General features: G+C 36.1%; 1 protein-coding gene across 4 annotated transcripts in view; it reads right to left on the reverse strand.

The window, feature by feature from the left end:
- PPP2R5C (protein phosphatase 2 regulatory subunit B'gamma) overlaps positions 1-12,451 on the reverse strand; it is a 195,969-nt gene that overhangs the window by 149,792 nt on the left and 33,726 nt on the right. The window lies entirely within an intron of this gene.

Below are 12,451 nucleotides of genomic sequence, written 5' to 3' on the forward strand. Positions count from 1 at the left end.
AGAAAGTCATGAAAAAAAGAGTCAACAGCTTGGTAAAGGAGGCACCAAAAAATACTGGAGAAAATAAAACCTTAAAAAACAGAATAGTTCAAATGGTAAAAGAGGCATAAAAATCCAAAGAAGAAAAAGAATGCCTTGAAAAGCAGAATGACCAAATGGAAAAAGAGGTGCAAAAATTCACTGAAGAGAACCACTTAAAAATTGGAATTGGGCAAGTGGAAGCTAGTGACTTTATGAAACATCAAAAAAAAAATAAAACAAAATCAAAAGAATGAAAAAATAGAAGAAAATGTGAACTATCTCATTGGAAAAACAAATGACATGGAAAACAGATTGAGGAGAGATCATTTAAGAATTATTGGATTGCCTAAAAGCCACCATCAAAAAAGGAGCTTAGACATCATCTTTCAAAAAAAAAAAAAAGGAAATTATAAAGGAAAACTGCCCTGATATCCTAGAACCAGATGGCAAAACAGAAATTGAAACAATCCACCAATCACCTCCTGAAAGAGATCTCAAAAGGAAAACTCCCAAGAATTTTACAGCTAAATTCCAGAACTCCCAAGTAAAGGAGAAGATACTACAAGCAGCCAAAAAGAAAAATTCAAATAAAGTGGTGCCACACAGTCATGATAACACAACATCTAGCAGTTTCTACATTAAAGAATCGGAGGGCTTGGAATATGATATTTTAGAAGGCAAAAGAGCTAGGATTACAACCAAGAATCACCTACCCAGCAAAACTGAGTACAATCATCAAGGGGGGAAAAACTGACATTTAATGAAATAGAGGATTTTCAAACATTCTTGATGAAAAGACCACAGCTGAATAGAAGAATCTGACATTCAAATACAAGACTCAAAAGAAGCATAAAAATGTAAAAAGGAAAGAGAAATCATAAGGAATCCAATAAGGTTAAACTGTTTACATTCCTACGTTGGAAAATGATACTTGTAACTCCTAAAAATGGTTTCACTATTAGGGCAGTTAGAAGGAGTATACATGGACAGAGGGTAAGGGTGTGAGTTGAATATGATGGGATGATTATCTTAAAAAAAAATTAAGGAATGGGAAAGAAAAATGCACAGGGAGAAGTAGAATATGGGGTAAATTATCTGACATAAAGGAGGCCTGAAAGAGATTTTGCAGTGGAGAGGAAGATGAGGGAAGTGGGGATGGGGCAGGGGGAGAGAGTGAATTGGTTCAAAGAGGGAATAATATATACACTCAGTTGGATATAAAAATCTATCTTACCATACAGTAAAGTAGGAGGAGAAAGGGAGAAGAAAGGTGAGTGGGGGCTGACAGAAGGAAGAACAGGTTGGGGGAGGTAAAAAGTTGGAAGCACAACACTTTTGAGAATGGATGAGGTGAAAGGCGATAAAGAGTAGGATAAACAGGGGAAAATAGGGTGGAGGGAAATACACAGTAAATATTATTACTGTGAAAAAAATTCAATAGCAAGTTTCTCTGATAAAGACCTCATTTCTCAAACATACAGAAAATGGAGTCAAATTTATAGAAACAAAAGCCATTCTTCAACTGATAAATGGTCAAAGGATATGAATGGGCAGTTTTCAGATGAAGTAATCAAAGCTACTTACAGTCATATAAAAGATGCTCTAAATCATTGATTAGAGAAATGTAAATCAAAACAACTCTGAGGTACCACACCACACCTACCAGATTGGTTAATATGACAGAAAGGAAAATGAAAAATGTTGGAGGGGATGTGGGAAAATTAAAACTCTAATGCACTGTTGGTGGAGTTTTGAACTGGTCCAACCATTCTGGAGAACAATTTAAAACTATGCCCAAAGAGCTATAAAATCATGCATAACACCTTTGATCAAGCAATGCCACTACTAGGTCCACATCCCAAAGAGATAAAAAACAAAAAGGAAAAGGACCTATATGCATAAAAATATTTATAGCAGCTCTTCTACTGGTGGCAAAGAATTGGAAATAGGGGGGATGCTCATCAATTGGGGAATGGTTGAACAAGTTGTTATATATGATTGTGATAGAATACTATTGTGCTAGAAGAAATGATGAGCAGGATGCTCTCAGAAAAACTTGGAGACTTACATGAACTGATGTAAAGTGAATTGAACAAATGTGGAACAGTCTGTCAGACTGAGACTTGAGAAGTACTTACGTGGTGAAGCCAAGAAGAAAAGTTAACAGAGAAAGAAAGAGAAAAATGCTTCAAAGAAAATTTCCACACATGTCTGCTAAAGTCCCAACCTGAAATCTAACCAAGGATATAGTGAACTCTTTTTTCTTTTCCTAGTACTATTTTGCCTCAGTAAAAGCGAACTTTTCACTTAAATTGTAATTTAAGGCTGGCTGGCAAATACGGTAAATTTAAGGTAAGTGGTTTATTTAAAAAATTATTTCAATCTTAAAAAAAAAAAAGAAATGAGCAGAACCAGGAGAGCATTGTACATAGCAACAGCAATATTATATGATGAGCTACTGTGAATAACTTAGCTATTCTCAGCAATGCAATGATCCAAGACAATTCTGAAGGACTTACCATGAAAGGTACTGTCCATCTCCAGAGAAAGAACTGGCAGAGCCTGAATGCAGATCAAAGACACTTTTTCTTTGCTTTCTTTATTTTTCTCCGCTTTTTTTTTTTTTGGGTTTGTGTCTTCTTTCACAGCATGACTTACATGGAAATGCGTTTTGCATGACTACACATGTATAATCTATGTCAAATTGCTTGCCTTCTCAATGAGGAAGGGAAAGAATTTGGAACTCAAAATTTGAAAGAAGAATGTCAAAATTGTATTTACTTGTAATTGAGGAAAAAATATGATATTAAATGAAAAAAACAGAAAATAGGAAAAAACCCAACGACAACAAATTACTAGTATCAAAAATGAAAAAGGTAAACTCCTAACAAATGAATAAAGGAAATTATTAGAAACTATTCTGATCAACTATATGCCAATGAAGCCAACAAATTAAATGAAACAGATGAATGTTTACAAAAAGATAAAATATTCAGATTAAAAGAACAAGAAATAAATAATTTAAATAACCCAATCTCAAAAAAGAAATGGAACAAGCTATAAATGAACTTCCAGAGGAAAAAAACCCAGGTCTAGCTGTATTTACACCTAAATTTAAATCAAACATTCAAAGAACAATTAATTCTAGTATTAGATAAACTGCAAATATAGAAAAGGAAGGGATGCTACCAAATTCTGTTTATGATACAAAATGATCTTATACCTAAACCAAGGAGCCTCAAAATAGAGAAAGAAAACTATAGACCAACATTCCTAATGAAGAGACCCCAAAATTTTAAATAAATTATTAGCAACATATCAAAAAGATTATACACTATGATCAGGCTGAATTTATATCAAGAATGCAGAGTCGGTTTACTATAAGGGAAAACAACCAGCATAATAGATCATTATTAATAGCAAAATCACATTACTTCAACAGAAGCAGAAAAGCTTTTGGCAAGATATAATTCACCTTAGTTACTAGACTTTCCTCAATATGGTAAAGAAATATTGATCTAAAATCAAGACCCAGAATTATGTGTAATGGGGATACAGTAGAGGCTGTTCCAATAAGACCAGGAGTCAAGCAAAGATGTCCACATTACCACTACTATTTTGTATAGTGCTAGAAATGCCTGTTATAACAATAAGACAAGAAAAAGAGGCTCTGATTCTTACAGCCACTGCTCAGATTTTTACAATCTAGTCAACAGCTCACAGGTGCTCAGATTCCTTAAGAGCTTGGCCAATATGGCGAATATTTAATAAACCTTTTCTTTGGCTCAAAAAAAAAAAGACAAGAAAAAGAAATTGAAGCAATAAGCATATACAAAGTTGAAACAGAATCATCATTTTTCACAAATGACACGATGGTTTATTTAGAGAACCTTAAGAAGCCAACTAAAAAATTAAATTAAAAAAAAGTAAAAGGAGTATTAATAAATCCATTTAAATCATCACTATTTTTGTATATTACCAACAAAACCCAACATGAAGAAACTGAAAGTGAAATTCCTTTAAAAATAACCACAGAATGTATAAAATACTTAGGAGTCTACCTACCAAGGTATACCACCTATAACACACACCAAGACACGGCTACACTGTATTCATCCTTATGTCATGGTCCTCTTTGAGAACAGCTGACAAACCACAACAACAACATATGTTAGCAGCTGTATGAATACAAATACAAAACACAGAAATAAAACGCAGATCTAAATAACTGGAAAGATATTTGCTGCTAATAGGCCCAGCCAACATAATAAAAACCATACTACTACTGATTTACTTATTCAGGGCCCTGCCAACCACCTATCAAAGGATTGCTTAACAAAACTAGAAAAGTGATGAAATTCATCTGGATCAGGGGTTCTTAACTATCTTTGTATCATGGACACTTTTAGCAATCTGGTAAGATCTACAGATCTCTTCTCAGAATTTTTTTGAAGGCATAAAATAAAACACAGAGGATTACAAAGGAAACCAGTTATACTGAAATATTGTTATCAAAATATTAAAGTTAATGGACTCCACGTTAGATATCCCTGATCTATAGGAACAAAAGGTCAAGAATCTCAAGGAAAATCATGAAAAAAGTTGAGAAGAAAGGGTATCTCGAAGTACTAGTTCTCAGACTATATTACTACAAAGTAGTGATCACTGAATTACTTAGTAATGGTTAAGAAAGAGAAGGTATTAGATAGTTAAGAAGAGAATGGAATAGATTAGGTATACAATATATAGAAGCAAATGAACCTAGTAGCCTGGTATTTCATAAACCCAAAGACCCCAGCTCCTAGGGTTACAGGTTGATTATTTGACAAAAAACACTGGGGAAACTGGAAAGTAGTCCGGCAGAAATCAGTTTTAAATCAATGGCTCTTAATATGGGTTTTTTTAACTTTTCTTAAAACAATTTTTTTGATAACTATTTCAATATCATTTGTAATCCTATGTATTTTACTTTATGCATTTAAAAACATTATTCTGAGAAGAGGTTTCACCAGACTGCCAAAGTGGTCCATGGCAAAAAAAAAAAAAAAGAAAAGGTTAAGAACCCCTCGTTTATATCACACCTCAAACCGTAAGATAAACTCCAAATGTAAACATGACTTTAATATAAAAAAGTCACATCATAAATTAGAGCAGTAAGGAAGAAATTACCTTTCAGATCTATGGACAGGGGAACAGGTATAGAGATACACAACCAAACAAGGTATAGAGGTGATTCTGATTACATAAAATAATAATATAAATAACAAAATTAAAAAAATTTGCACAAACAAAACCAATGCAGCTAAAATAAGAACGGAAGGAGTTAAATGGGGGAAAAAAATCTTTCTAGCAAGTTCTTCTGATAAAAGTCTCATTTCTAAGCTATATTAAGAAACAGATTTTATTAAAGTAGGAAAATCTACTTAAAATATAATTTTTATTATAATATTTATATTCACATGAAATTATGTTACATACAAGTATCTAAATATCACACAACTATTTTTAGAAAATATAAAATAATAAAATTTATTAAAATAAAAACATTCTCTAAATGACAGTTGAAAAATATGAACTGGTAGTTCTCAGAGTGAAAAAAATCCAAGCTATCAATAGCATGCAAAAAAAAAAGCTTCAAAATCACTAATAATCAGAGAAATGAAAATTAAAAGCAACTCTGAGGTTCTACTTCACACCCATTAGACTGGCAAAGTTGGCATAAAAGGAAAATGACAAATGTTGAAGGGGCTATGGAAAAACAGGCCCATTAAGTTGGTTAAGTTGTGAATTGTTTCAACAATTTAAAGCAATTTGGAACTTGGCATACTTTTTGACCCAGTTATACCACTACTAGGCCTAAATAATGATGATGATGATGATATTAATGAAAACTAGTATTTACATATCAATTTAGGGTTTGCAAAGCATTTTACATATATTACCTTATCTGATTCTCACAAAAACCCTGCAGGGTAGGTGCTATTATTATTCCCATTTTACAGATAGGGAAACTAAGGCAGTAGAGATTACTTAGGGGCATATAACTAGCGAGTGTTTGAAGCCAGTTTTGAACTTCAGTCTTTCTGACTCCTAAATCCGATATTATGCTATCTAGCTGCCTCAAAAATATCAAAGAAAGATGAAAAAGGAATCATATGTTAAAAAATATTTATAGCATCTCTTTTTTTTCTAGTACACAGAACTAGGTAATGGTTGAACACATAATGTCACATGAATGTAACGGATTACTATTATGCTATAAGAAAAGATGGAAGGGACTAACTATGGATACTTAAAACTATGGCCAGACCTCTAGGAAAAAGATGGGAAAAAAGAAAAAACTGGAATATATGAATTGGACTACAAGAGTAGCCCGTTCTTACCAATGTCAATCCATCTGGCCTTTATCCCATCTCCTCTCATTTCACTCTCCTCCATCTTCAATCTCTCCCATTTACTGGTTCTTTCCTCGATGCCTACAAACATGTTCATCTTCCCCACCCTTAAAAAAAAAACTTTACTAAGGGGCAACTAGGTGGTGCAGTGGATAGAGCTTCTGCCTTGGAGTCAGGAAGATCCAAGTTCAAATCTGGCCTCAGACACTTGACTTATTAGCTGTGTGATCCTGGGCAGGTCACTTAACCCCGACTGCCTCACCAAAAAAGAAAAAAAACCAAAACACAACTTTACTACACCCTATCTTCTTCAAGCTATAATTCTCTCCTTCCTCTCTCAGTCAAACTCCTAGAAGAATCGACTTATATTTTTGTCGTCTCCACTTTTCTTTAACTCTGCAATCTGACTTCTGACCTCAGTCAATTGAGAATGTTCTCTCCAAGTCACAAGTGATTTTTGGAAAAATAAAATGTTTTGTATTGATAGTTTGTTTTTACATTGCCTTACATCACTCCCACCCCCCAGCCAAATAATTTCTTACTCACTAGTTCTGATGGTCCTTCTCTCAGTGTTCATCCCTCATAACTTCTCTGCAGAATGACACTGTTGATCACCCTCTTCTCCTGGATACTCTATTTGCTGGGGTTTCATGACACTGCTCTCTCCTGGTTCTCTTCCTACTTGCCAGGTCAGTCATTTTCAGTCTCTTTTGCTGGTTCTTTATCTGTACCACACCACATAACTAAGGATGCACCCTAGAGTTCTCTTTGAGTCCTTTTCTCTCACATTAGCACCCACAGAAATGACTCATAGCTACATCATCTCTCTTGAGACAGAACTACTTACTGGAGATTTCAAAACGGCTGCCCCAAAGCCATCTGAAACTCAATATGAACAAAATAAAAGCCACTGTCTTTCACTCTGAAATCCATTCTTAACCTTTTCTAATTCTCTTGAACATAACACCATCTTCCAGCATTGCCCTAGACACTTAACTCTCCCTCACTCCACATATCCAATCAGTTGCCAAAATTTCCCTTTTCTATTTCCCTGACATTTCTCATATCCATTTCCTTCTTGGAAATCACATGGCCACTAAAGCAGCTCAGACTCTTATCATCATCTGAACTACTTTAAGTCTCCGACGTGGTCTCCTGGTCCTAAGTCTTTGCCCATTTTAACACATCTTTTCCACACAATGATTCTGCTTAAGGGGCAGGTCGGGCCCAAACTCAGTGGCTCCAAACTACCTCTTAGATGAAACATAAACTCTGTCTGGCTTTTAATGCCCTTCATAGCCTGATCTCAACTTACCTTTCCAGCCTCATTGTGTGTTGTACCCGCTCCCTGCGGCCGTTTGGCCTTGTCCAGCTGGTCTTCTTGCTGTCCCTTAAACATGGCACTCCGTCTTTCATCTCTGTGGATTGCAGGGGTTGTCTCCCACATCTGGAATGCCCTCCGCCTCCTCTCTGGGTTATACAATCCCTTTCTTCCTCCAAGTCTCAGCTTAAGTACCCTTTCTTCTACATGAAGACCGTTCTGATTCCCCAACTCCCTGCCCTAAACAATCTTATATGTATTCGGTTCATGTTATCTGTACAAGCTGCCTATCCCTACAGAATGTAAGCTCCTTGAGAGCAGGGCCTACTTCACTTCTATCTTTGCACCTCCAATGCCTAGCACAGTGCTTGGCACAGAGTAGATAATAACGGCTCGATGACTAACTGTCCTTCCCTTGCTTCTTTTTCCTCCTCTGTAAAATGAGGATAATCATAACCCTAGTACTTTGATTAGAATGTATGCCTCTTGAGAACAGGGACTAATCATTGCCTTTCTTTGTATCCTCAGTGCTTACCACATTACGCAGCACGCTGTAAACATTTAGCTTACCTCACAATGCTATACTGAGACTAAAATGAGATAATAGATGTAAAATGCTTTGCAGCCTTTAGGGTGGAATAAAGCATACATTTTCAGACATGACCAATGTACTTACTTGTTGGCTTGACTATATTTATTTCTAACAAGGCAGAATTCTATTGGTGGGGGAAGAGAAGAGGGACAAAGTCCTCGGAAATTAACAGTAACATAGAAAAAGGAAAATAGTATTAATAAAAAATTTTAAAGGGGGACAGAGAAGCATTTAACCAACCTTTCTTCCACCCTCCACAAATCCCCCAACTTAAAAATGGTATGTAAATAGTGGTAATTGTTTAAAAATGATATAATTACCTTTTCCACTACTACATTACAAAAGGTCTGCTTGACAACACTTCTAGCGTTGTCCTAGTCCCACAGCTATCACAAACTCAAGGTATGCAAACCAGAAAACATTACATTCTTCTCTAAATTTTTGTTGCTGCTATTCAGTTGTTTTAGTTGTATCCGACTATTGGAGTGGTTTTGCCATTTCCTCCTCCAGCTCATTTTACAGATGAGGAAACAGAGGCAAAGATGGTCACATCGCTGGTAAGTGTCTGAGGCCAGATTTGAGCTCATAAAGCTGAATCTTCCTGAGCCAAGCCCAGTGCTCTATCCACTGAACCAAAGAACCTGAGTTCAAATTCTGGCTTTGACAGGAGCTGCTTATGTGACCTTGGGCAAATCATTTAACCTCTCTAGGCCGTAATTTTCTCATATATAAAATGAAGGAGTTGGGCTAGGAGACTTCTCACCTTCTTTCCAGCTCTAAAGTAACAATCCTATGATCAGATGAAAAATCATCAAGGAAAGGTAAGAGGAGACAAGAGAAACAAGTACGGGTGGTCGGTGACTTCCCAAGGGAAATTTAGAGGGTTTTGTGTTGACTTCATACTAACAACAGAGGGATCTACTATCTTCCAGGGGTACGAATAAAGGATGTGACCAAGTACCTCCTAAGGCTTATCAAACATGATAACTAACTTCTACTGATTTTCATAGGCACAGAGGGCCAGAAAGATTCTAAAAAATATTGTGTAAGGCTTATGTCTTTGGGGGCAAGATACTGCTGCCTAGGGCTTCTGACAAGAAAAGGTAAATTTAGGAAGTGAACAGCTAGTTAAGAAGATATGTATTTCGTGGCCGTAGCTTAAAATACAGGAAATACAGACTCCTGGTCAGGGATGGAATGCACCTAATGTAAACCACTAAGAAGGAATATGCTGTTTTCAGATGAAGAAATTCAAGCTACCTACAGTCATATAACAAAATGCTCTAAATCACTATTGACTAGAGAAGTGTGAATCAAAACAACTACGAGGTACCACATCACACCTATTAGATTGGCTAACATGAGAAAACAGGAAAAGGATAAATGTTGGAGAAGATGTGGGAAAACTGGTGGAGTTGTGAACTGATCCAATCATTCTGGAGAGCAATTTTAAACTATGCCCAAAGGGCTATAAAAATGTGCATATCCTTTGACCCAGCAATACTACTTTTAAGGCTATACCCCAAAGAGATCATACAAATGGGAAAAGGACCCACATATACAAAAATATTTATAGCAGCTCTTTCTGTGGCTGAATTAGAAATTGAGGGGATGCCCATCAGTTGGGGAATGGCTGAACAAGTTGTGGTATATGAATATAATGGAATACTATTGCGCTATAAGAAATGATGAGCAGGCAGACTTCAGAAAAACCTGGAAAGACTTATATGGTCTGATGCTGAGTGAAGTGAACAGAACCAGAACACTGTACACAGTAACAGCCACGTAGTGCGATGACTAACTTTCATAAACTCAGCTCTTCTCAGCAACGCAACAATCTAAGACAATTCCAAAAGACTCATGATGGAAAATGCCATCTACATCCAGAAAAAGAACTATGGAGTCTGAATGCAAATTGAAGCATACTATTTGCCCTTTCTCTTTTTTGGGGGTGTTTTGTTTCTTATTTTTCGTGGTTCCTCCCATTGGTTCTAATTCTTCTTTACAACATGACTAATGTGAAAATATGTTTAATATGAATATATATGTGGAGCCTATATCGGATTGCATGCCACCTTCAAAAGGGGGGAGAGAAGGGAGGGAGAGAAAATTTAGAACTCAAAATCTTATGGAAGTGAATGCTAAAAATCAAAATAAATAAATTAAAAAAAAACCATATATGCCTTTATACAATAACAAATAATATTGTAAAAGCAGTTTTGAAAGCTACAAGAACTCTGATCAATGTAATAAACTACCACCTCCTAGCAAGTAATGGACCCAGAATGCAGGTTGAGACTGTTTTTAGACATGCCCAATGTGCAAATTCATGTTGCTTGACTGCACAGATTTGTTACAAGCATTTTTCTTTTTTTCAACTGAGGGGAGCCCATGTGAGAAGGAGAGATGATAGATTCTGGTTAATTAAAAAAAACAAAGAAATGATAATTGCAAGGCATCAAAACTTTTTTTAACCTTTAAAAAATAAAAAGAATATATTTCCCTAAAGTCTTGTGAACCTCACGAAAAGTATTTAAAACTGAAAATGAAGCAAGAATGAGAAAATTTACTAGATACATCTGTCAAGATAGATACCACAACATGAGACCATATAGTGTGAGCTGGAAGGATACGTTAGGGGTTATTCAGTTTAATTCCATCACTTTATGGATGAGGAACTGAGGAAATGTTAAACGATTTAGACAAATCACAATGGTAGAAAGTGGCAGAGCCAAGATTTGACCCAGGTCCTTTGCTTCTAAGTCCAGCACTTTTTTTTTTTAATACAATAACAGCTCAGCAGGGGCAGCTAGGTGGCTCAGCAGATAAAGCACTGACCCTTGAAGTCAGGAGGACCTGAGTTCAAATCTGGCCTCAAACACATAACATTTACTAGCTGTGTGACTCTGTGAAAAGACACTTAACCCCAACTGCCCCACCCCACCCCACCCCCCCAAAAAGGAAAAAAAAATAGCAGCTCAAACCCAGAAATTCAAAGATAGCAAAATCTAAGAGACAAGCCAGCAATATCACTGAGACTTGGAGATTGAGAGACCAGTGACTGGATAAAAGGAAGTAGCCTTAAATATTGAGTAGGTGTGTATATGAACACATACACACACACACACACACACATACATGTATGTGTATGTATGTGTATGTATGTATACGTATATGTATATGCATGTGAGAAATGCAGGAACCAGAGTTAGGGGAAGCATGATGGAAAGCATTTGAATGAAGATCAATGGAAGTGGAAACAGAAGTAATAAACAATGTCACGGACATATAGTACTCACATTTTATTCTATTCAATTTATTTATTTTTAGTTTTTGACATTTACTTCCACAAGATTCTGAGTTAAATATTTTCTCCCCATCTCTCCCGTCCCCCCACTCCAAGATGGCTTGCATTCTGAATACTCCTTCCAATCTGCCCTCCTATCACCCCCACCCCTCACCCCATTCCCTTTCTCCCTACTTTCCTGTAGGGTAAGATAGATTTCCATACCCAATTGAGTGTCATTCCCTCCTTAAGTCATATCCGATGAGATTAAGATTCACTCATTCCCTCTCACCTCCCCCTTTTTCCCCTCCACTGTAAAAGCTTTTTCTTCCCTCTTTTATGTGAGATAATTTAACCCATTTTAAAGAGAAGACTGAAATAAATGAAATGCTGGGAAACAGAAATCTGACAAGCAAGCATAATATAGCAGCAAGGAAAGACTTCCACTAACCAGACATGTGCTAGAGCTTTTTGTCCCCAGCAGAGCAATTAATAATTTCTTAGCTGGACTTAATAGTAATTTTATTCTTCAAGAAGAGAAACTACTAGATCTGATCCTTATCAATAAGAAAAAATTAGCTGCTAGAAGTAAAATTGTTGGAAGGGGAGAAGTGACTGTTTCCAAAATATGTAAGAGAGAAAGAAAAAGAAAGCTGGGCATGGTGGCAGAGCCTTCCCGGATATTTACCCCATGAACCCTGACTTCCTATGAAATGAAGAGACTACACTAGGCCATCTCTGCAGGTCTCCCTTCCAGCTTTAACATTTATTCCCTAAGTATGTTTTTATAAATATGAGCTTTTTTAAAAAAAGTAGGCCATAATTTACAAAACATT

The sequence above is a fragment of the Phascolarctos cinereus genome, unplaced genomic scaffold, assembly GCF_003287225.1.
Source record: "Phascolarctos cinereus isolate Bilbo 61053 unplaced genomic scaffold, phaCin_HiC Scaffold_2;HRSCAF=192, whole genome shotgun sequence".
Lineage (NCBI taxonomy): Eukaryota > Metazoa > Chordata > Mammalia > Diprotodontia > Phascolarctidae > Phascolarctos > Phascolarctos cinereus.